General features: G+C 44.1%; 1 protein-coding gene across 2 annotated transcripts in view; it reads right to left on the bottom strand.

Moving 5' to 3' along the window:
• LOC126419198 (fatty acyl-CoA reductase 1-like) overlaps nt 1-25,295 on the bottom strand; it is a 147,672-nt gene extending 122,377 nt beyond the window's left edge. The window contains exon 1 of one of the 2 annotated variants that reach the window (XM_050086333.1): nt 25,162-25,295. The gene's annotated coding sequence lies outside the window, so the exon portion shown is untranslated. Of the gene's footprint in view, nt 1-25,142 lie in introns of both variants that reach the window. The other variant, XM_050086332.1, reaches the window with a different exon arrangement.
• Nucleotides 25,296-26,002: the final 707 nt, after the last annotated feature.

Here is a 26,002-nt window from a genome sequence, read left to right on the forward strand (position 1 = left end):
TGCGAGAATCTCTCTCCCGCATGCTACACTGTTGCCATATTTCGCGTCGATGCAGTTTCATTCGCAGAGCCGCCGAATTATTCATTCAGATGTTGATGTAGCAGTATAGCTCTGAGTATGTATTTGTAAACGTTTCAGTGTGATTTCCAAATGCATATGTTAGATGACAGCAATACAAGTGAAGTTCCTCGCAACCAACTTTTAATTAAATTGCTTGCCTATGGAGTATCTTCTTAGTTGAGGGACTGGATTCGTGATTTCCTGCCGTAATCGACGGAAAATCATTGAAACAGAAGTGAGACCTGGCGTTTGCAAGGAAGTGTTATAGACGCTCCTCTGTTCCTGATCTAATAAACGGTTTATGAAACACTCTGAGCAGCCCTCTTAGATTGTTTGCAGATGATACTGTGATTTACCTTCTTATAATGTCATCAGATGATTAAAACAAGTTACAAAACGACTTAGACAAGATATTTGTACCGTGAGAAAAATGGCAATTGACTCTAAATAATTAAATGTCTGAAGCCATCCACATGAGTGCTAAAAAGAATCCGCTAAATTTCGGTTTACGAGATAAAACACACAAATCTAAAGGTTGTAAATTCCACTACATACTTACAGAATAATAATAATGTAAGTTGCAACGATCACATGGATAACATTGTGTGTGAAACAAACCAAACATATCTATTTATTGGTAGAACACTTAGAAACAGCTGTGCTAAAGATCCTACTTACACAACGCTTTTCCGCCCTCTTCTGGAGTACTGTAGATAGGATTGATCGAAAGAGTTCAAAGAAAGGCAGCTCGTTTTGTGTTATCGCGAAATAGGGAAGATACTGCCACGGGTACGATACGCAAACTGGGGTGGCTGTCATCGTAACAAAGGCGTTTTTCGTTGTGGCAGGATCTTCTCATGAAATTTCAGTCTCTAACTTTCTCGTCAGACTGGGAAAATACTCTGTTGTCGACCTCCTACACAAGGAGGAATAATCATCATAAGAAAATAAGAGAAATTGGAGCTCACACAGAAAGATTAAAGTGTTCGTGTTTCCCGCGCGGTATTCGAGGTTGGAACGGTAGAGAAATAGCTTGAATGTGGTTCGATAAATGCTCTGCCAAGCACTTAATTGTGAACTGCTGAGTCATCATGTAGATGTAGGTGCTTCACAAGCAGTCGAGAAGGTTTATGTCCCGTATTTATAACTTTTTCAAACCTGAATCTGAAAGCGATACTTCTGTTTTTGACATTTTGAAAACTTATTTAGACGATTGGTCTAAATCGGTTTTAGGATATATTATTCCCCCACAGATTTGAACGTATGATGCAATGTACCGAAGGCAAATGAAATTGATTGTTGTCTTCAACAACACATTTCGGCAAAACGGACTTCGTTTCCCCGATCTCTGCCACCACGCGTGCGCAAACCTTATCCCCTCCACGCGTCCCTATCGCTCCGCCTCTATGAGTGGAAGGGCCGTCCTACGTGACGTGGGCTCTAGTTTTACCATAGGCACTCCGGATTCCCGCCTGTGAACTATGGCGCTGTTGAGACGTGTTGAATATCGCCTATCACTGCAATGGAGTTGACTCACGATGTTAGAGGAAGATCCGGAGCTTCTTTAAAATGTACCCAATCCTGATGAAACTTGGTATTGTTCCCAAAACCATAAGCAGATTGGCTGTAACTGGAACTAATGGGCTCCCTATCGAGACACCGTGCGTCTGGTTAAAATATTCTGCAACATACAAAAAATGCAGTGACGTCATAGAATGCAAAGCCTGGTTGCATTTATCGTTACATCGACGACACGTTCGTTGTCTGTTCTCATCCTGAAAGACTGGGAGAATTTGTGGACCACATCGACAATATCCATGACAACGTCGAATTCACGATAGAGGTGGAGACACATAGCGTCTTGCCGTTTATTGACGTCCTCGTCCTTCATAAAGCAAATGAGTGTTTCAGCCACAGTGTTTACCGGCAATCCACCCACAAGGACTGAAATCTGAACGCTAGCAGCTATCGCAATCCTTCGCAGAAACGTTGTGTTCTGAGGACCTTGGTGCATCGAGCGGAAGCAGTCTCAGACGCTGAGAACCTCCCGGAGGAATTGAACCCATTGCGGGAAGTATTCAGGGACAATGGTTACAACAGCCTCCAGATTTCTCAAGCTATCTTTCCGAAAACACGTAAGCAGAATGATATAGAGGAAGAAGCTCAGTAACAGAGAAGATTAGCCGGCGCCTAAAGAGGCATAAAATCGATTCAGTCTTCAGGGTTCCAGCAAAAATTCGACGGCTCACGAGGCCTGTGAAAGACGATGTACGCCTCAGAATTTTTTATTTATATTTGGCAAGTATTCAAATAGTTCAAATGGCTCTGAGCACTATGGGACTTAACTTCTAAGGTCATCAGTGCCCTGGAACTTAGAACAACTTAAACCTAACTAACCTAAGGACATCACACACATTCATGCCGGAGGGAGGATTCGAACCTGTGACCGTAGCGGTCGCGCGGTTCCAGACTGTATCGCCTGGAACCGCTCGGCCACTCTGGCCGGCTGGCAACTATTACTCGATATACCGAGATTAGGTGCTCAAAGTAGTTATTCGATTTCCATAGGAAAAGTTCACTACACAGTGGAGTGCGAAACATTGTTTCAAGTTGGTTGGTTGGTTTGTGGGATTAAAGGGACCAGACTGCTACAGTCATCGGTCCCTTAGGTTCAAGTTGCTTGGTGAATCGTGGGTGTGTGTGTGTGGTTCAAATGGCTCTGAGCACTGTGGGACTTAACATCTGTGGTCATCAGTCCCCCAGAACTACTTAAACCTAACTAACCTAAGGACATCACACACATCCATGCCCGAGGCAGGATTCGAACCTGCGACCGTAGCAGTCGCGCGGTTCCGGACTGGGCGCCTAGAACCGCTAGACCACCGCGGCCGGCCCGTGTGTGTGTGTGTGTGTGTGTGTGTGTGTGTGTGTGTGTGTGTGTGTATGTGTGTGTGTGTGTATGTGTGTGTGTGTGGTCGGATCGAAGCGAGCTTCCGATAGCAGGTGAAACCGCTAGCGCTTTACCACTCTTTCGCAGGGCTATTAACAACTCAGACATTTCTGCACTTGATGTATTAGCGCCAGTTTCCTAACTCTGAATTTCGTTTCCAATTTTGGCCTCTAGTTTGGAATTCTGACCCACGGTAGGCTGGCGATTTCGATAACATTGATCACTAGACGTACTATTTAGTCTGTGAACGTGTGCACCGAAATCAATGCAGCAGAGCTTCCAAGGACGCAGTTTCCCACGCCTTTCACAATCGGAGCCGCTGTCGTGACCTGAAGCTTGGATCCGTTTCCTTGTTGACTTCCGCCCTTTGTGTATTTCATTGTCGCCGATCGTGCCCTAGAAAGCCGTTAATTAGAAATATCTACATGCTTAAAGCAGTCAAGGAAACACTTATCTCTCTCTCTCTCTCTCCTTCTCTTTCGCACGCACACTTTGTGTCACATTTCTGTACTTAAATTTTTCATCAAATTAATTTGGAACTACAGTTGACACTTGTGACAACCATACTCCTGCTAGGAAGAAATGTGTGACTTTCCAGTGCTTTCGCATTGCCTTAATACGCTCTTAGGATGGGGTAGCTTTCAACAGAAATCGTTAAGAATCATGTAGACATTTAACCATCGTTGAGGACGCCGTTGTCATAAAGGAAACCACTGCGAGAATGAGAGCGCGCTCTGGCGTGAAAGATCTCGGCCGCGATGCGTGATCTTGTGTTACGTGTTAATGGCCCCTTCATGTAGATAAATTGAAATGTATAATACTGTGGCAACAATGAATAACTATTTCTCTCAAATTTAGTGGCATGTGAAACTGCACTGTCCTTGTGTTTACTGCACACCATAAATAAACGCAAATAAATGTCAGTTACTTATTTGTGCTTGGACTTCACAATTTTAGAACTTAGTAACCAGTATCCAATAGGAAGAGCTAATTACTTATTCTTCCCTGTCGTCTCAAATGTCTTGTCCACACATTCATACAAATCGTTGTGAGCTAATTACTTATTCTTCCCTGTCGTCTCAAATGTCTTGTCCACACATTCATACAAATCGTTGTATATATGTTTCGTAGAATTGAACTGACCTTGGTATACGTGCCACTTACTATCTGGAAATAAATACAGTAGGTATAGGAACCATCACCTACCTCACAAAGAGGTGAGGGGTGAGGTTGGTGGTAAAGAGAGAGAGAGACATGAAGGTATAACTCAGGAACGCATAACTTAGGGACGCTGGAGCCATTTAAAACAAATTTGGTACTCATATGAGGCCTTATTTGTAAAAAAAAAAAAAAAATCCTGGAGATAAGATACCCATAAAGATGGCGTTTGGGATAACATGGGTGATATGTAAAAATGTTCAAAAATGACAGTGAAAAGTGTTTGTTACAATTTGCACACCTACAAAGTTGAATCATTGTCCACACCTTGTAAAGAAAAAGTTCACCGAGCATTCGAAAACATGTATAACCTTTCAGGCTGTCAACAATAAATTAAATACTCAAAACGGCTGCAAATGCAAACATACGTCAAGAACTTGTGTAGCAACAATAGGTATATATACGAGATATGATCAAAAAGTATCGGGAAATTTTTAATTTCACGGGCTTTATACATCCGACTTTCAAATTTTTTTATTTTCTTGGTAGACATGTTCCTGATGTATTTTCGTTTTTTGAGCTGTTTTGAATATTTACCTCATTGTTGATAGTGGAAAAGGTTACACATGTTTTCGAGTGCTCGGCGAATTTTTACTTGTAAAACGACAAATAGCCCTGAGCATTATGGGACTTAACATATGAGGTCATCAGTCCCCTAGAACCTAGAACTACTTAAACCTAACTAACCTAAGGACATCACACACATCCATGCCCGAGGCAGGATTCGAACTTGTGACCGTAGCGGTCGCGCGGTTCCAGACTGAAGCGTCTAGAACCGCTCGGCCAAACCGGCCGGCCGTAAAACGACAGATGAAGCATTTACATTAAATTTTGAGAAGTAAAGAAAATGGTTCTGGAAAACCGCTAAATCACGAACAGAGTGATTGCTGATGATGTCAGCATTTCCTTTGGCCCATGGCAAACAATTTTTCCGGATATTTTGGGCATGATACGTGTAGCAGTAAAGTTTGTTCCGGAAGTCGAATTTCGCCCAAAAACGACGTCGCCAGTATCCTTTCAGGAATTACTGAATGAAGTCGACAGCAAGCCAGGACTTCTAAAGAAGTCTATAAAAGATGATGAAACATAGGTATAAGGGAATAACGTCTTAGCCAAGGCCCCATATCGTCCAAATAGAAATTGCCTGAATAGACAAGAAAAAAAATCGACAAGTTCGACCACATGTGAAGGTTCTTTTCACTGTTTTCTTCGATTACTATGGCATAGCGCATTATGAAATGCTGCTTTATAGTCGTAAGGTGAATAACAAATACTATCTGGAAATTTTGCGCCGTTTATGTGGTGGAAACCGAAGAAAACAACCGGAATTGTGGCAAAACAACTCGTGGAAACTGCTTCCGCACATGCCTCAATGTTTGCTTTTGGCAAAAATAAAAGTGAGTTGTAGAAATGCTTCCAACATTGAAAAAAGCGCTGTGACAAGTGTGTTATATCTAAGGGGGAGTGCTTTGAAGGGGACAAGTTGATGAATTAATAAAGATTCCTCAAGAAAAACAAAAATTCCTCTTAGTTTTTGATCATATCTCATATACATATACTTCATAATTTTACAATTCAGTAACTGGAATTTCATAGGAAGAGCTAAATCCTATATCAAAGTCTTCGCAATAGTTGTCTAGTTGTGATAGACCATCTTACGAGGAACATTTTTTTTTTAGAAACAAAATGTCTGGTGACAGTTCCCAGCGACTATTTGTGTCATTTAAGACTAGTTATGCCCCTGAGAGACAGCCGGGCGTTAGCAGTCGACGGTGTTTGTATGCAATGCATGTTTCCTATCATCCAGTCAAATGGTTCAAATGGCTCTGAGCACTATGCGACTTGACTTCTGAGGTCATCAGTCGCCTAGAACTTAGAAATAATTAAACGTAACTAACCTAAGAACACCACACACATCCATGCCTGAGGCAGGATTCGAACCTGCGACCGTAGTGGTCGCTCGCCTCCAGACTGTAGCGCCTAGAACCGCAAGGCCAGTCCGGCCGGCTATCATCCAGTCATCTGCTGCACATGAAAGGAAGTAAACCGCGAAAAACTTAAGTTCCTGATTCGATTTTAAAATATCTTTCTCCACTTAGGCACTCGCTGTTATTGTTTTCTAGTTAGAAACCATTCCACCAGTTTACTGGGCTAGGTAGTACGATGCACACTTGATTAGGACATCCTGCGAGATCAGTGAAACCTTGTCATTCCACGTCCGTCGAATTCTAAAGGATGTCTAGTGCCACTGGGTAGTATTAGCAAACATTTTGTGCCTGGCAAAAGACGAATCTGCTTTCTGCAGATAAAAGGCGAGGACGTCTTGTTTGCGTTTCGTCCGCAGAGTTGAGATGCGCGTAGTATGTTTACTTCCCCGCCGCAGTTAGTACTCGTGTCCGTCGACATTGAGTCGCTATGGCTCATTCATACAGAAAAGCTACCATCAATATTAGCTTTCAGCACGACCATGTAAGACCACAAGCCTTTGAAATTGAACGATTCATCCTTGATGAAGTTCAAGTACCACCACAGCACACCGTCGGTAACCACCAATCCACCACAAGTGGCTCTAAACACTATGGGACTTAATATCTGAGGTCACCAGTCCCCTAGACTTAGTTCTTAAACCTAACTAACCTAAGGACACCACACATATCCATGCCCGAGGCAGGATTTGAACCTGCGACCGTAGCAACAGCGCGGTTCTTGACTGAAGCGCCTAGAACCGCTCGGCCACAGCGGCCGGGGATCCACCATGAATAGCGTCGTCTGCGTCAAGATGTTCATTCGCGAACACTCTCAAGTTAAAACACTCCGATGGTCACATCGGGGCGGTTACCACAGGATTGGGCTTACACATACTACGAGCCTTCGAACTCCCGTTCGCGGCTTTCCGACGTATGGGGCAGTAATTATCCACGTGGCCGAAATGTACACGGTCCTCAACTTCGCTCGAGAAGTCAAAATCAAATTAACAAAATACGTGCCGTCCGACCTAGTCATATATGGATGTCGAGCAATCGTCATATACGATGGACAGCCTCGTACTTGTTCTGGATGCGGCCAAGTGGATCATGTACGCTCGGTGTGTATTCAACGTCGGGGTTACACAAATCTCATTAGGTGACACGTCGCAACCCCTTACGATAATGGCCCTCTCCCCTCAGCTCCGCAGGGGTGACACGGACGACCGTCATGGCAGACGGAAGACCACCTGGAAGACAGGGAACGTTAGATTGCACACCCGCAGCACGTCTAGGGTTCGGTGACACCATTTGCAAAGTTGACCGAGATTGCAGAAAGTCGCCCATAGACTAAACAGAGAGATTCGGACGGAGGAATGGAAATCGACGCTAGGGTTGCACCGATCTCTGCTTTTGCCCCTGTGGTGGAGACTGTACGGAAACCTGAAGCTCTTTCGGGCACAGAAACCCAAGTCCGCAAACAGAGGTCACCGAGGAAACATAAAAACCGACGTCGTACACCCTTAGATGATATACTCCTGCGGACGCCTTCGACAGGTGACCAAGGAACGGCCGACGAGACGGGAAAAATAGATGACGCAGGTCGTCTTCATCTGTTGCTTTCCCTGACTACTACACACACGTTTCCACTCTCTCGGACAAGCAGATCACATGCACAGCGCCAACCACCGGTACACAGCCAGAAACAACTGCAGGTTCACCCTTGGTCACTCAGCTCACAAGTTTCCTACTGCAGCCACGGTTAACTTACGGACCTTGGGTGGATGACACCAAAGACTATCCTATGCCCGCTGTGGTGGATGAGGAGAAGGGTCTCAGACACTTCGGCCCCTCCCGAATAGCAGTAGATGACGACGTGGAAGCATCCTGCAGATGACAGACCACAATATGTACGGCGAAGCTGACGGCGGCCCCAATTGCAGGAGACGATCTACAGACCTATCACTTAGCGACCATCAATGTAACACCATTCAGACACGTAAGAATTTGTGGCTGCTCCAAGACATGCTCAGTGCAGCAGATGTTGACATCGACTCTCCCCAAGAGATCTTCGTTGACGATTTCCTGGGTATGTGTCCTACGCCTCACCAACTAACTGTACCGATGACCGTAGCAGTCTGGTCCCTTTAATCCCCCTAACCAACCAATCACCAACTAACTTTGGCGTCACAGTTCTCCTCAGGTAGGGACTCGAGGCGGACGAAGTACGATATCTTCCCGGTGCTAGAGGAAAGACCGCAACTGTGCTAGGCGTCCAGTTTGTCAATGCGTACGCCCCTAGAGGTACGAATAGCCGTCGCGACCGATCGCTCTTCTTCGCAGGAGTAGCACCGCTTTTTTTAGGGCAGGCACGACGACTTGGTGTTTGCAGGCAATTTCAGTAGCACCCAGGCACCTAAAGATCAGCCGCCACGCCACCCAGACTTGGAACACTCATTGGCGCTGTCTAGCTGGTTGATACATGGGAACATGTCCAAGGAAATCGACCGGGATTCACTCATTTTATGAGTCACTCGTCTAGTAGCATTGATATTTGTTACGGCTCCCGTTCTCTCTCTCGGCAACAGTGAGCGACGCGGAGGTGCAGCCAGTAGCCTTTCGAGATCACGAGGCCTACATGTGTGCCGTCACCCGATATCCCTGGTCGCTAAACCTTGCTCATCTCGCTTCCCAGATAGTCGGCGCGCCATCAAGGACGCGTGGGGTTCGTGCGTCTGCCGCTTCCCAACGTACCCTACATCCGTCAGTTGGTGGTTAAACTGCGCCAAGCCAGCCTACGGAGAACCTTGATTACGTATAGTCGGAAGACCGCTGCTTGGAGGCGGCACACTCTCGATTTTTATTTCACCGTCTTTCGCGAATGCGCCTTCTTGCCACCCACACAGGAACGACAAATGAAAGTACAGCGTATGAAGGCACAGATCGTACCCCATACGCGCCGACACCTCGACGGGATGATTGTCCGAACACGAACACGTGACAGGCTAGGCTAGCAACGGAACGACCCACCACGTATCACGTCATTCGTGAATGTAAACTGCGAAGATGGGTGATGATACAGGCCATCACCACTGCAGACGGTTTTCGCCACGCCACACAACGCGGTATTGGCACAACCTTCTTCGACAATTACGGACGACTTTATTTTGCTCAATGTTCCGGTGACAGGTGTCTCACGATTGTTTCATGGCACAGTTACACGGGACTTACAAACTGAATTATTGAACGAAATTACGGAAGACGAAGTTATCGACGACATAGGTAAAGGAGCGGCGAACAAGTCCCTGTCCCCGACGGGTCCCTGTGGTGTTTTATAGAACTTTTCAGTATTTACTGGCTCCCAAGTTGACAGACATCTGTCGGGAGGTCATGTCCCCCGCTGTGCCGCTCCGACCAGCCTTCATAGAAGATACCGGTTCACAAACCGACACGTGGCGCTCGGAAACGTGATTACCACCCGTTGACACTCGTCAGCTGCGACATATCCACCAGATTGTGAGCAAACCGTATACGACCGACCTGATCTTACCAGATCAGGCTTCCTTATGGGGTATCAATAATATCCACGCAGCACTTATACCGTGACAAAATCGCAATAGCGAGGCACGCCGCATCCCGGGAGCGATGGCATCGCTACATTTTAGCCAACCTTTTGATTGTGTGGATCACGCGTACCTGACCTCAGTTCCCTCAGACATGCAGTACCCACAGCAACTCATAGACGTCGTGAAGCGCCTTCTCCGAGGGGGGACCTCCAAGGTGCTCGTAAATGGAAGTCTCACGCAGTCCTTCCAGATTTACAGATCGGTGCGTCAAGGCTGCCCCCTGTCGATCTTACTCTATGCTCTGGCCCTGGAACCGCCCCTCTGCGGCCTCCGTCAACGACTCACCAATTTTGCTCTACAGCATATGCAGACGACCTGATTCTCGTGCTACGCAATCGCGACGATGTAACGAGCGCACTAGAATGGATTACCACATACGGTGTGGCTTCAGGCAGATGTCTCAACCTCCACATCACCAAATCGGTCGGCATGAGAATAGGAGACGGGAAGACCCCTGCGTGTGTCGACCCCCTACAGCTTAGTGGCACTGTCAGATGTCACGAGGACTTACGGCACATTGCGGCCCTTAATTATCGCCGTTCATTACAACTAATTCGGGTCCAGATTTTCAACTTTCGTCTGTGGACCCTCAACATTCTTCAAAGGACACACTTCGTTAATGTTTACCTAGCATCGCGCCTTCCGCACATAGTGCGTGTCCTTCCAGTATCGTTGCTGATGTCTCGACGTATATTAGTGGCATTTGGAGCTTACGTCAGTACAGGCATGCTCTTCGAAGTCAGTTACTAGTGGCTGACCCGTCCCCCTAGAAAGGTGAGGCCTTGGCCTGGTCCATGTCCACGACAGAGCGGTGGCCCTGTTTGTCAGCTCGCACATCAAGCTGCACGGAAAATTTGAGGGGTTTGTTGCTGGAGTCCTTAGTTCCGACCACCATTGCGCGCCCACTGATGACGCAGGACGTACCCAAACTTTCCAGTACTTCGGGAATTTTTACATTCGACACAATTATGCTCGTATCGCAGTACCATGGACGAAACGGGCAACGGCACGGGAGATATATCATGTCCTACAGCAGAGGCGTCAACAAAACGTCGTGGAAGCCAAGGAAGGTGGTGTGGCGGTTGCACTGGTAGATGCAGACGTCCAATCAGCATGGTATATCACAGTCAATGGTAAACAGACAATGCGGTCACCCCTCTACGAGACAAATATGGCGGACTCGCCTCCTTGTGCAGACTGCGGAGTACCAATCACAGACGAGCACCGTCTTAGATTTGGCGTGGTAAAATACGAATGGCACTTGGTGCGACAAATTATGTCGTATTTGCTACGGGTACCCCGGAACGTATCACATCTCCGCTTCTAACTTTTCCGGTTCAAATGGCTCTGAGCACTATGGGGTTTACCAGCTGAGGTCATTAGTTCCCTAGAACTTAGAACTACTTAAACCTAACTAAGCTAAGCACATCACACACATCCATGCCCGAGGCAGGATTCGAACCTGCGACCGTAGTGGTCACGCGGTTCCACACTGAAGCACTTTTTCCGGATGAACTGTGTTTCCGCGCTCCGTGGGCACGCGATGCAATATTTATTTCACGGTCGACGTTGAAAATGTATTGGACTTTTCGATCTATCTACACTGCACGATTGTACGGAACCCAAAATATAGGCAACATTTTTCTAATCACTTAGGGAGTGCCTTACGCGACTCTCCCCGCAGCTGGATCATCAACAGGTAGGAGAAGATACCCACTGACTGAGCTGACAAGAAAACGATTAACTATCGGTGGAATAACATACGAAATGTCTGAAGACTTGCCTGGATGGTGAAATGCAAGGAGAGTAGCGGCGGACTCTTCTGCAACGTGTACGAAGCGCGGCCGCACACACACACACACACACACACACACACACACACACACACACACACACGCTAAAAAAATAAAAGGACTTTCCTACCATTGATTCCCCTCAGCATTCCTAATACCTTCACAGCGAAGGGGACATTGTGGACAGGACTCTGCCCCCTCTGCCCTTCCATCCATGCCTCCCGACCGCACAAAAAAAGTGTAGTATGCGGACAGCCTGACAGGTAAACCTTCTCTCCTTTGATAACTCATATATTAAAAAAAAATAGTTAGACGAGGCATTGGTATAAGGAATGGATATGCAGTCTCCGATGCTCCAGTCGCGTTGGTGCTAATCTTTCTTTTATATATATTTGCCAGTTAAAGCATCAAACATTTACACCTTCACAGTGTGGTATCCTGTGCTACATTACCTTTGTTTGAATATTAAGACGTAACATGTACTTCTGACAGACATAAACGACTACTTTGTTTCGTCCATGACATAAAGCGAACAGAAAATAATAGTGGATACAGTTTCTATTCAACAGGTAGACTACATAAGATTGCACATTATGCGAAAGCAAAGAGAACTTCACTGCAGCTAAAACCTCTCAGACAAACAGAAGCTAAACGATGTCAAAGTTAGCGTAAGGAGGGCTATGCGTGAAGCGTTCAGTGAATTAGAAAGTAAAATTCTATTTACCGACTTGACAGAAAATCCTAGGAAGTTCTGGTCTTACGTTAAAACAGTAAGTGGCTCGGAACAGCATATCCAGACACTCTTGGATGATGATGGCATTGAAACAGAGGATGACATGCGTAAAGCTGAAATACTTAACACCTTCTTCCAAAGCTGTTTCACAGAGGAAGACCGCACTGCATTTCCTTCTCTAAACCCACGTACAAACGAAAAAATGGCTGACATCGAAATAAGTGTCCAAGGAATAGAAAAGCAACTGAAGTCACTCAACAGAGGAAAGTCCACTGGACCTGACGGGATACCAATTCGATTCTACACAGAGTACGCGAAGGAACTTGCCCCCCTTCTATCAGCCGTATACCGCAAGTCTCTAGAGGAACGGAAGGTTCCAAATGATTGGAAAAGGGCGAGGTAGTCCCAGTCTTCAAGAAGGGTCGTCGAGCAGATGCGCAAAACTGTAGACTTATTTTAGAACATGTTTTTTGCTCGCGTATCATGTCATTTCTGGGAACCCAGAATCTACTCTGTAGGAATCAACATGGATTCCGGAAACAGCGATCGTGTGGCATCCAACTCGCTTTATTTGTTCATGAGACCCAGAAAATATTAGATACAGTCTCCCAGGTAGATGCCATTTTCCTTGACTTCCGGAAGGCGTTCGATACAGTTCCGCACTGTCGCCTGATAAATAAAGTAAGAGCCTACGGAATATCAGACCAGCTGTGTGGCTGGATTGAAGAGCTTTTAGGAAACAGAACACAGCATGTTGTTTTTAATGGAGAGACGGCTACAAACGTTAGAGTAAACTCTCGCGTACCACAGGAGAGTGTTATGGGACCGTTGCTTTTCACGATATATATAAATGACCTAGTAGATAGGATCGGAAGTTCCATGCGGCTTTTCGCGGATGATGCTGTAGTATACAGAGAAGTAGCAGCATTAGAAAATTGCAGCGAAATACAGGAAGATCTGCAGCGGATAAACACTTGGTGCAGGGAGTGGCAACTGACCATTAACATAGACAAATGTAATTTATTTCGAATACGTAGAAAGAAGGATCCTTTATTGTATGATTATATGATAGCGGAACAAACACTAGTAGCAGTTAGTTCTGTAAAATATCTGGGAGTATGCGTGCGGAACGATTTGAAGTGGAATGATCATATAAAATTAATTGTTGGTAAGGCGGGTGTCAGGGTGAGATTCATTGGGAGAGTCCTTAGAAAATGTAGTCCATCCACAAAGGAGGTGGCTTACAAAACATTCGTTCGACCTATACTTGAGTATTGCTCGTCAGTGTGGGATCCGTACCACGTCGGGTTGACAGAGGAGGTAGAGAAGATCCAAAGAAGAGTGGCGCGTTTCGTCACAGGGTTATTTGGTAAGCGTGATAAGGTTACGGAGATGTTTAGCAAACTCAAGTGGCAGACTCTGCAAGAGAGGCGCTCTGCATCGCGATGTAGTTGCTGTCCAGGTTTCGAGAGGGTGCGTTTCTGGATGAGGTATCGAATATATTGCTTCCCCCTACTTATACCTCCCGAGGAGATCACGAATGTAAGATTACAAAAATTCGAGCGCGCATGGAGGCTTTCCGGCAGTCGTTCGTCCCGCTAACCACACGCGACTGGAACAGGAAAGGAAGGTAATGACAGTGGCACGTAAAGTGCCCTCCGCCACACACCGTTGGGTGGCTGGGGAGTATGAATGTAGATGTAGATGTATGTTACGCAAAACAATTCCATTCTGTATGTTTGACGTCCACGCTTATATTTACAGATCCAGTACGTACAACCACGAGCAACGTTCGCTTTAGAGATGATGTTCAAAGCGTCCACCCTGCGTTTACAAACATTATACTCTGCTGGACCCTATGCAACACACTAACATGCACGCGAGCTATTAGGCAGTGTACATCCATGGCTGGGGTACTATAAACTTTTTCCTTTAAGTGTCCCAGCAAATAAAAATCTAGTGATTGAAGATCCCAGGGAAGATGGAGACCAGAACATTGGACCACCGCAACCATCCATTTCCCTGGATACGCTTCATTTAAAGAGTTACGCACATTCCTTCCAAAGTGTGACAGCGCATTATCATACTGAAACCCCAGCTGTCACCAAACACCAATGGAACGTTTTCTAATTCGTCAGACAAAATATTGCAAGGACACATATGACTCAGGGTCACAGTCAACTAGTCCAACAATACGTAAGAGCGAAAAAGCATCCTCCCGCGCTTCCAGCCCACAGGTTTATGCCAAAGCATGCCTGAAAACTCCCTTCATCGGTTGCATGTGGGTTGTGTTCCGACCTATAATGGCTGTCATTGAGGCTGAAAATACCCTCACGAGTGAAGCTAGATTCTTCAGTCCATATCACGTTATTTATCAAATGTCTGATTATCTGCAGCCTTTGATGTCCAATGGGGGTTCCAACAGAACAATGCGACACCCCACCCGTCCAGAATTGCTACAAAGTGGCTCCAGGAACACAGGAACACTCTTCGGAGTTTAAATATTTCCGCTGTCCACCAGACTCCCCAGACATGAACATTATTGAACACATCTGAGATACCTTGAACGTGCTGTATTTATGTATAGCTCTGGAGGATTCATGTTGTCAGTTCCCTCCAGCACTACTTCAACATTAGTCGAGTCCATGCCACGTCGTGTTGCAGCATTTCAGCGTGCTCGCGGGGACCCTACAATTTCTTTGTCTCTTCTGTGTATATACGTAAATAAAAGTAGTTTTAAACGTGATACGCATTGTGTACAATTGCGTTTCTTCCGCATTCGAAACCTATACTGAAGCTGTTTGTCTCAAATTCTTAGATTACAGTGATATTTTAGCAATTGGAAAAATGGTGAGAGTACTGGTGAGGTATTTATACGTCATTATCATAAACACGCCTACACAAACTAGACAAAACCCCGTTTCTTATAGAAGTATGGTAAGATAAGTGATGATTGAGATATTTGTATGGTGGATCGCTCATTGCGAAGGAACCTGCACAAGTAACGTAATCTTCAAAGAATAAAGTTTTTACCTCAATACAACAAATAAATCATGAACTCAAAGTGAATACTGCTTAAATTATAGATGAAACTATTAACAAAAACTCTTTTCTTTTTCTTCTTTTGCTAGTGCCTTTGTCTCACATTTTGCGTAGCGTCGGCATGATTAAGGTCGGATTTGGCATGGTTAATTTTAAGGGGTAACCGGATGCCCTTCCTGTCTCCATCCCATACCCTCCAGGACGGAATTGATGTACCCCAGCTGTTTGGGCCCAGTGTAAGCCATGGAATAGTGCGAAGGTTTTTCAGATGTCTGCGAAGCGTGTAACTGAGGCGGGACATGGGGATCAGTCCGGTATTCACCTATTATAATGTAGAAAACAGCCTAAAAACCACATCCAGGCTGGCCGGCACACCGGCTCTCGTCATTAATCCGCTGGACGGATTCGATCCGGGGACGGCACGCCTACCCGAGTCCAGGAAACAGCGCGTTAGCACTCTCGGCTGATCTAGTGGGTAACAGAAGGTCTTTTCATTGTAACAGAAACTATACTTTCCCACCTTTGTAAAAAAATGCGCATTTTTTAAATTATCTACTTATGGATAAAAAATAGGCACATGTTGTTATTGCACAACACTCATATTTAAAGACACTGAAGCCGAATTCGTTAAATTTAATATTTTAAAACTACCATGCAAGTTTCGAACCTACACTTCTATAGCTGTGTAATATTATGTTTGAACTTTTCTGTTATATCAAAATGTCGTTCTAAATATCTCTACACATCAGTTACTGTTCAGTACATGCAATGTCAAATTTACTATAGGAAATATTGTAAAAAGTTCGTGAGTAGGTTAAATACCCACAAGGGAAACATTGCCGCATCCTCAGATTCGGGAAAAAATGGCGGACGATTCGGCCTGTTACGTAGGAGCTCTAGCAGTGTCAGCCGCGTCAGCCAGAACACCGTACGAGAGCACCGCAGCAAAGCTGTGTGCCTACTGGGGGCAGCGGCTGGATCGCTTCACAAAGTTGCGCCGGCCTGCGCTCACTGCAGTTTGCCCGCAAGTGCTCAGTCGACCTGCAAAAAGAGCGAAGGTTGGGACGGAGGGGGGGCTACCCACTGTGCGATTTCTGAATGCCACCAACGTACAGATACGAAAGTATATGCTTCTTCAAGTCAGTACGAACATTGTTAACACCGCTGTCAACTTGGTAGACGAAGCGTACCAGAGGTGTACACGTTCCACTTTTAACCTGCCCTTGCTTGCCTGTTATCCGGAAAGGCAAGCCACACCACACTGTCGACAGAATGGGTAAGCTGTTTTACTCCCTTCCGAGCCAAGCTGTACGCAAACCGAGCTGGCTAAAAGTGTCTTGCTTGCCTGCCCGTCTTCCCTCAGTGCTACACTACGTAGCAGCTTTTTTTGTACGCTTTCTGTGGTGTCACCGCCAGACACCACACTTGCTAGGTGGTAGCCTTTAAATCGACCGCGGTCCGGTAGTATACGTCGGACCCGTGTGTCGCCACTGTCAGTGATTGCAGACCGAGCGCCGCCACACGGCAGGTCTAGAGAGACTTTCTAGCACTCGGCCCAGTTATACAGCCGACTTTGCTAGCGATGGTTCACTGACAAATTACGCTCTCATTTGCCGAGACGATAGTTAGCATAGCCTTCAGCTACGTCATTTGCTACGACCTAGCAAGGCGCCATTATCATTTGCTATTTATCTTGTGATGCATCTACCATCAGACCGATGTTTACCAATTATGGATTAAAGTTAAGTATTCCAGAAGCTACGTACTTTTCTTGCTGGTATAATCACTTTACCTGTTCCAGATCTCACGCCAGCCTGCGTGAGCTTAGACGCTTGCCTTCGGCTTCCTCTCATAGTGGCTTGGCTGTCTTGCCAAGTCACAACACTTTCATTTTAGCGTTATGAATAGGAGTCGATGAAAAGTATCTTTCTAGCCGAGTATCACATAACAAGTCTCAATGAAATATATATTCATTTTGGATTATTGTAGGCCAGTGGAATTAATGAAACCCAAAAATAACCACCATGTAGAGTAACTTAAGGGGCACTTACATAATCGGGACAATGAAGTAACATATGGCCTTACGAAAGGCAGCATCAAAAGGGGAGTGGGAGAGCTCCCATTTTCCGACTTTCTGCACGTTTCAAGAAAAGAGGCTACGAGCAATGGGAACATCAGTGGCGAATATCGCAGGAGGGAAAAAAGATTCTCGTTCGCTTCAGTACAGCGCACTGTCGTAACGAAACTGCGAGGACGAGTAACATAAATTACTCAAATAAGGTTGGGACAAGCATGTTTCCCTGCAACCGTCTGTAGCATCCGAGTCACAGACTCTCCCAAATGCAGCGAACACCCAGAAGGCGACATAGATCTTAACCACCTCGAGTTGGCATCTTTTAAGTATACTCCACACCAAAATAAACGGTCGGAAAAATACGAAAAAATGCGGATTCCCTTGCCAACTAACATCAAAACACTAATGAGTAAAAACACCCTCGAAATTAACTGTCTAGTAGCTCGTTACCTATTGGAAACGGATGTAAATGAAATGCGACTAGTGTTTGTCTAGTTGTCGATAAAAAACAGCTGGAGTTTGAGAGGAACAAGAAAAACCACTAAATAGTTGAATGAACGAATGAATACGTGCTTCAACTCACAGAACAGCTGAAGACTCGTTTCACTTCAAACGAAAGAGTGAATTACTCGGTACGCAGAACAGCACCGGATCGTGTCGACCGTTCTCATTCGGTTGCTTCCAGAGACTGGTTTTACGTGAAAGAAACGACTGAATACTAGGTTCACCCGATACGTAAAACTACGACTGAACCAGTCGGCTGTTTTCCAACGTCCGACTGAGTCGATTGTGTTCATTCGGCTGTTCCCATCACTGCATACATATACATCTACCGATTGCAGCCCCATTCAAATTATTTCTTCGTGGTGCGTCGTTTAGTTTTTATATTGGAGTGTACAGAAATATGTGCTGTAAAGGAAGAAACGAAATCACATTGTTGTTCCTTACTAGTATATCGCTTCTCAAAAACTTGCATTATTATTATTATTTCTTTAAATTTCACCTGGTACGAGGGTTGCCCTGAAAGTAGTCCACCGCATTTCTTTTCTTCAACAATTCTTTGTTGAACATAATGAGAATTACAATTCCGAAAGAACGGTGTTTTTATTTACACACCCTATTTTTCACGTAGTCTCCATCCCGTTCTATGACCTTCCTCCAGCGCGAAACAAGGGCGTGTTTGCCCTGTCAGTACCAATACTTGTCCTGGATGCGGAGACAGTTCTTCACTGTGTGAATTACATCCTCCTCGTCCTCAAAATTCTAAACGAATGGCATCCTTTGATGGCCCAAACAAGTGGAAGGCCGAGAGACTAGGTCAGGTGTGTCAGATTTGACGGCTGTGGATGGTCTCCCCGACCGATGCAAATCGTGGAGCTCCTTCTGATGACCTCACTCTCCGTGTGCAGCGACTAACTGTACTTCTGTCGACAGCAGATGATCCATAGACTTAGCACCAGCATTTTGTTTCTCTTCAGCGAGAAACTCAGTGACAGAATATTTCTTGCAGCGTACATCACCTACAGACGCCATTTTGAAACTGTCCTGCAGCTACGCTATCTATCGGAAGTGACGTAAACTTAGCGCGCTCACTCAGGAGACATCAAATAATACATACGTAACGTTTCGCATTCGTAGCATTGGTTTCGACTGAAAAAAAATGCAGTGCATTACTTTCTGGGCAACCCTCTTAACAGGAAGTATGGTGGATTTTTGTAAGCTCTATCAGCTAGCAACTATCCGTTCTGCGGATAACCAATGTTACTACACGTTTTAATAAAAGTATAATATCGGAAAAGCTGGCACAGTGGTAGAAAAATAGTACTTGGAAGGATGACAGTTCAAATCCCAGTCTGGCCGCAAAGATTTAGGTTCTCTGTGATTACGCTAAATTACGAGTATTTAAGTCGAATACTGTGACGGTTTCATTGAAAGAATAACGCCGATCTCCTTACCCATACTTCTACGTCTACATACAATACTCCGAAAGCCACCGGACAGTGCGTGGCAGAGTGTATCCTGTATCATTACAAGTCGTTTCCATTCCTGTTGCATTCGCAAATAGAGCGAGGGAAAAACGGCACTGTATATGCCTCTGTATGAGCCCTAATTACTCAGATCTTGTCTTAAGCGGAATGTACGTTGGTTGCAGTAGAATCGTGTGGCAGTCAGCTTCAAATTCCTGTCCTCTAATTTTTCTCAATGGTGTTTCTCGAAAAGAAAGTTGCCTTCCCTCCAGGAATTCCCATTTGAGTTCGCGAAGTATCTCCGTAATACTTGGGTGTTGTTCGAAGCTACCGGTAATAAATATTGCAGCCCGCCTCTGCCCGACCTTGCACGAATCCCAAACTCTCGAGCAGTACTCAAGAAAAGGTCACACCAGCGTCCTACATTCGGTCTCCTTTACAGGTGAACCACTCTTTCCTAAAATCTCCCAATAAATCGAAGTCGGCCATTTCACTTCCCTACCACAGTTCTCACATGCTCATTCCATTTCATACCGCATTGCAACGTTACAGCCAGAAATTTAAACAACTTGACTGTGTCAAGCTGGACACTAGTGATACTGTATCCGAACATTGCAAGTTTCTTCTTCCCAATCATCCGCATTAACTCACATTTTGCTATATTTATGGCTAGCTGTCATTCATCACACCAATTAGAAATTTTGTCTAAATTGTATCTTCCTACAGTCATTCAACTTCGACAGTTTACCGTGCACTACAGCATCATCAGCAAACAACCGCAGATTGCTGCCCACTCTGTTCTCCAAATCATTTATGTATATAGAGAACAACAGCGATCCTATCACATTTCCCTGGGGCACTCTTGACTATACCCTCGTCTCTGGTGAACTCTCGCAGTCGAGGACAACATACTGCGTTCTTTAAGTTAAGAAGTCTTCGAGCCACTCACATATCTGTGAACTTATTCCATATGTTCGTACCTTCGTTAACAGTTTGCGATGGGGCACCGACTCAAATGCTTTCCGGAAATCTAGAAATATGGAATCAGCCTGTTGCCCTCCATTCATAATGCGTAATATATCATGTGATAAAATGGCAAGTTGAGTTTCATATGAGCGATGCTTTCTAAAACCATGCTGATTCGTGTATATAAGCGTCTTCTACTCAAGACGGACACACATTCGAACTTAGAGTATGTTCAAGGATTCTCTAGCAAGCCGAAGTTAGGGATATTGGTCTGTAATTTTGCAGGTCCGATTTTTACCCTGGCCTTTTTCCAGTCACTTGGGACTTTTAGCTGGGCGAGAGATTCTCGGTAAGTGGAGGCTAGTTAATGGGCCAATCTTTGTAAAACCGAATTGGGTTCCATACGCACCTGGTGAATTATTTGCTTTCAAACCTTTCAGTTGTTTCTCTACCCCAGCCATGCGCTAAATACGGAAACGTGACCTATGGCGACGTTGTTACAAAGTACGTCCAAATGGGACCAACTTGCTGTCATTCGTTTCTTGCCTGCCGGAGGACAAACACTGGGAGAAAGTGAAGACTGTTTACGGGGCAGCATGTCTGCCAAATCACCGTTGTGGAATGGTGCGCCAAGGTTGCTGCTTCATGACAGAGCACCGCCCCATATCGCAAATGTTGTAACACAATGTTACGCCAACTCAAATGTGGGGCGCTCGATCAACCTCCCAACAGTTCTCATCACTCCCGATGCGATTATTATGCGTTCGCCTTGGAGGGTCCACGATTTCTGTCGGACAAGGATGTGCAGCAGGCAGTTAAGGACTTCTTCACGGTGTTTGACCAAACGGGTATCTTCAACTTGGTGCGCCGGTGGGATGATTGCCTCAATGCTCACCAAGATTTTGCCTGATCAAAATACCGATTCTGGACTGTACGACCTTCGAACGGAAACTTTTTAATAGCTCCTTATAAATATGCCCCTGATGTAACTACATAATAACAAAAAAGAAAAAAAAATCTCAGTAGCCAATGTGCCTCACACAATAGGCATGGTAGAAGCTTCCTTAAGGTTAGTTTTCATTTTTCCATTAAAAAAAAAAATGAAACTTTCAACTAGTAACCCTGTGCGAACAAACAGGAACACGCTTTCTCGTCAAACTAAAGCCAAATAATAATAATAATAATAATAATAATAATAAAATGTAATAAATGAGTTAAGTACAAGCATTCTGGGAACTTGTAGAAGAAGAAATATCAAAAATTCCAAACTCAAATGTTGTTATATTAATGGGGGATATTAATGCGCAAATAGGGAGGGAAAAATCGTTTCGAAAACTAGTACGATATTATCCAGCCCATAAAATAAGAAAGAAGAATGGCACAAGACTAATCAGTCTTTGTAGAATATTTCAGTTGAAGGTAGTGTCATCCTTCTTCAAAAAATTACCAAGAAAGGCAAAAACATGGATCTCTCCGAATCCATTGCTAGGGTAGTTCCAGTTAGATCTCGTGGCTGTATCTAAATGCAATTTTAAAGAAATCATGAATCTAAAAGTAGCAAGATACAGGGAATTTGATTCTCATCATTACCTGACTAAAATTAAACTGAAACTTCTCCGCAAAAAAAACCAAAAGCGAAAGCAAAAATTAATTAAATGTAATACAGACAGGCTCAACATCACCAAAGAAGTAATAAAAAGTTTTCAGGAAGAAGTTAAAGTAACTAAATCAGGGAAATGGGAAGAAATATCGAACGAAATCAACAGGGCAGCGAAAAAGTGTTTGGAACAACAAAAATGAAGAAGAAGATCTGATGGAATGTAATCTGTGAAGTAGCAGTTACAGAAAGAACAAAACAGTCGAAGAAATTGAAATGTTCTGGGAAGCCCGAACACCTTGATGAATTTAGAATGCAAAGGAAAAAAACAGCAAGAATAATAAAGACTGTTACAAGATCTTTTGAGAAACCACAGCTTCTTGACATAAAAACAACTTTGTAAAAAATAACTCCCAGAATTTCCAACAGATGTTTAAAAGTCATCTAAAGGGCAACGAAGCTCCAAGTACTTGCTTGACAGATGAAAATGGTAAACAACAGCCAGAACTGTGAAGTACTAAGAAAGTACTATGAAAAATTATTGAACTGTGAAGAACCAAACTGTAAGATAGAATTTCCAGATCTCCATGAAAATACAGGAGCAGATCCACCACCTTCAGCTGAAGAAATTAAAAAAATATTAAGTACCTGAAGAACAACAAAGCCAGTGGAGAAGACGCTATTACATCTGAACTTATTAAATGGTCTCAACCAAAGATCATGACTAACCTTCAGCTCATGTTTGAAGAAATATGGTTCAAATGGCTCAGAGCACTATGGGACTTAACATCTGAGGTCATCAGTCCCCTAGAACTTAGAACTAATTAAATCTAACTAACCTAAGGACAGCACACACATCCATACCCGAGGCAGGATTCGAACCTGCGACCATAGCGGTCGTGCGGTTCCAGACTGAAGCGCCTAGAACCCCTCGGCCACTGCGGCCTGCCGAAGAAATATGGTAAACTGAAAAGACACCAGAAGACTCGAAAGTGTCTCTCATCCATTCCTTGCATAAGAACGGTGATAAGCAAAATGTAAATAACTACAGATGTATATATTTATTGGCAGTGAGTTATAAAATATTTGCAACAATACTACTAAACAAGGTAGAAGCAACACTTGATAGCCATTTGGGAGAATATCAGAGTGGATTTAGAAAGAGCACATCTTGCTCAGAACAGATTTTCAACCTAAAGTCCATGATTCGTCACAGGTTTACAAAGATATGCTTGTAACATTTATAGATTTTGAAGAGTCATTTGACTTGGTTCATAGGGAAAGACTAGATAAAGCGATCAAAGAATTTGGCATCAAATCTAAATTAGCGAACCTTATTCGTGAAATGCTCACAGACACCAAATCAAAAGTAAAGTTTCGGGGTGCAATTTCGAAGGCGTTCAACATAAAAACAAGTGTAAGGCAAGGTGATGGCCAGTCTCCACTCCTCTTTAACTGCATACTAGGGGAAAATAGTAAGAGAATGGAAACAAAAACTAATAGAACAGAAGCTATCACCAATCAGACTGGGAACTAGAAACAAATGTATTGAACTTCACTGTTTAGCATTTGCGGATGACTTTGCCATTCTTTCTGAAAACCTAACAAATGCTGGAATATAAATCAATATCTTCGAAGAAATAGGCATCAAAGCAGGTTTAAGAATATCTGTAGAAAAAAATTTTGACAAATATAAAAAAATGTTCCGGAATGCCTGGAAACAGATATTGGCCAGATAAAGAACGTAAATAAATTTAAATATTTGGGAGAAATTATTCAAGAAAATGGCTTAGAAAAATTTGCTGTATAAGAAAGAGTACATAAAATGGAGAGAGCTTATGGAATAACTAGGAATGTCTACAACAAAAGATGGCTGTCTAAAAATTTGAATATACAGCACTACAACACGGTAGTAAAACCAGAATGTCTTTATGCAAGTGAATGTTTAGTTCAGAGCTACAAATTACACAAACTAGAAGTGCTAAAAAGAAAAATCGTTCGAAAAATACGTGGGCCACCAAAAATACAGAGGTATAGAAATTAAGAAGCAATGGAGAAGTTTATCGCAACATAGAAAACATAAATGAGACACTACGAAAGAGGCGACTGATATTTTTTGGACACTTATACAGAATGAACAGCAACAGGTTAACCAAACAGATTTTTAAATATATTTGGGACAAGAAGTCAACAATAGCCTGGATTCAAGAAGTTAGGGAAGATCTGGAAAGAAACAAATGCAACAGAAAGAGAGATTTTCAAGAGGGAAGGTGTTGTAAATGGAAGGATTCCAAGGCAGGAGGGAGAAGAAGACAGGGTCAAAATGGTTCAAGGAGAGAAAAAAGGATAATAGTGAAAAGATGAATCCTGGAGGAAAAGAAAGATCAACAAAGAAGGAAGCATTGAAATTCGTGCGTGGTCCTTAGATGACCCAAACGACGAAAGACGAAGGAAGAAAATGAAATAAATATCTCTCAGTGATAAAGGGCATATCAGTAACTTTGTGTTCTGCTCTTCAAATATGAATTACCCTAGGATGTTATCTAATATTTAACATTTTAGCTGCAATGAGATACACAGCCAAATGAAATTGCCGTGCTGGCTGCTAGTAGTTGGATTAAAATACTCTTTCATTTTGCTTTCACCAACTCAACGGTTTTCAGCTGCATAGCCCTTTTCAACCTGTTGTACAAAAGAACCCGTGAAATGTACATAGTAGGGAAGGTAGTCGAAGAATCCTCAAGCAAGGGTAAAAAAACTATGTAGGGGTATGCCTGTCTTCACAATTACAGACGCAACAACAAGTGTTCTCTAAACAATTGTAATGTAGCTTAACAGGTAGAAGATTAATAATAAAATTCAGTTTTTAGTATTTCGGAAAACGTTACTGTAATTCTTAAAAAAAGAGAACAGTACATGAAAGCTGTGAAGGTGTAATTTTCATCTTCATTTACCTTCACAATCAAAAGAACAGGCAAATTATTGGAACACAAGCAAACATCAAACACATCGGGATTACTTCTAGTAAAGCTATGAGTACCTTGAGCCAACGGGAATGTTTGCTTTACTTTACTTCTCGTAAAGATAGAGTACGTTGAGCCAACGTCAATGATTGCTTTAGTTTTTTACAGATAATTTATCTAAGAGCTTACCGAGGTACGTTGCTCTTACTAGAAGGGTTGTTCTCGACCTGTGTCCTACCAACGGAGCTGCCTGCAGACGAGAGTGCGCGAGTTGTTTCTGCGCCGTGGGTCGGTCTGTAGGACTGACCAAACTGACTCGTCCGTCGCCACCCCCACCGGCGGCCGTTCACGTCCGGAGCTAACAGCTGCGGCCGGATGTAAATCACACGGAGCATATCATTAGCATTAAGTGGCGGGGCGCACGCGCAACGCGGTGACAGTCTGGCCCTGACGCGTGGACTGGTCAGGCTAGGCCGTACCAATGTAAACGTTGCGGACGAGGTCAGTAGAGTGGCGGCAGAAAGTTAACTCGAGCAAGCCTGGCATCGACCCTTCCCCGTTATTCCAGTCAAGGAACGAACATTAGGGGAAAAAGTTCGCGTTGACGCAAACTTTTGTAAAGTAGTGGGGGAGACTGTCATTAACAGTCTATTAACATCATTATCAATGGGTTGTGAGCTTGGCGGTGGTTGGTCGAGGTGGGAGAGGGCCGGGGAGCTTCAAAGGCGACTTTTTCATGTTTTTCTTGAAAACAGCTGCTTCTATCGAAAACGTTTACCGCAACAAAATTATACTGCACTGCAACATAATTAAATGATCACTTTTTCGAAATCCCATAACTGTCGGCAATTCCTACGCATAAGTTTGCATTTGACTGAAATTTGCCTACAACCATCCTGTGTAAAGAAGGATGCAAAAACGTAGGTCCATGCTACGTCACCCTCGGGCTCGGCGACAAACAGGAAGGTGTCGTCACAGGCGACAGAAGTTCATGTGAGCTGAAGGTGGGTTAATGATGTCACATTGGCATCAAATTTCACCAAACTGCT

Source organism: Schistocerca serialis, chromosome 9, assembly GCF_023864345.2.
Source record: "Schistocerca serialis cubense isolate TAMUIC-IGC-003099 chromosome 9, iqSchSeri2.2, whole genome shotgun sequence".
Lineage (NCBI taxonomy): Eukaryota > Metazoa > Arthropoda > Insecta > Orthoptera > Acrididae > Schistocerca > Schistocerca serialis.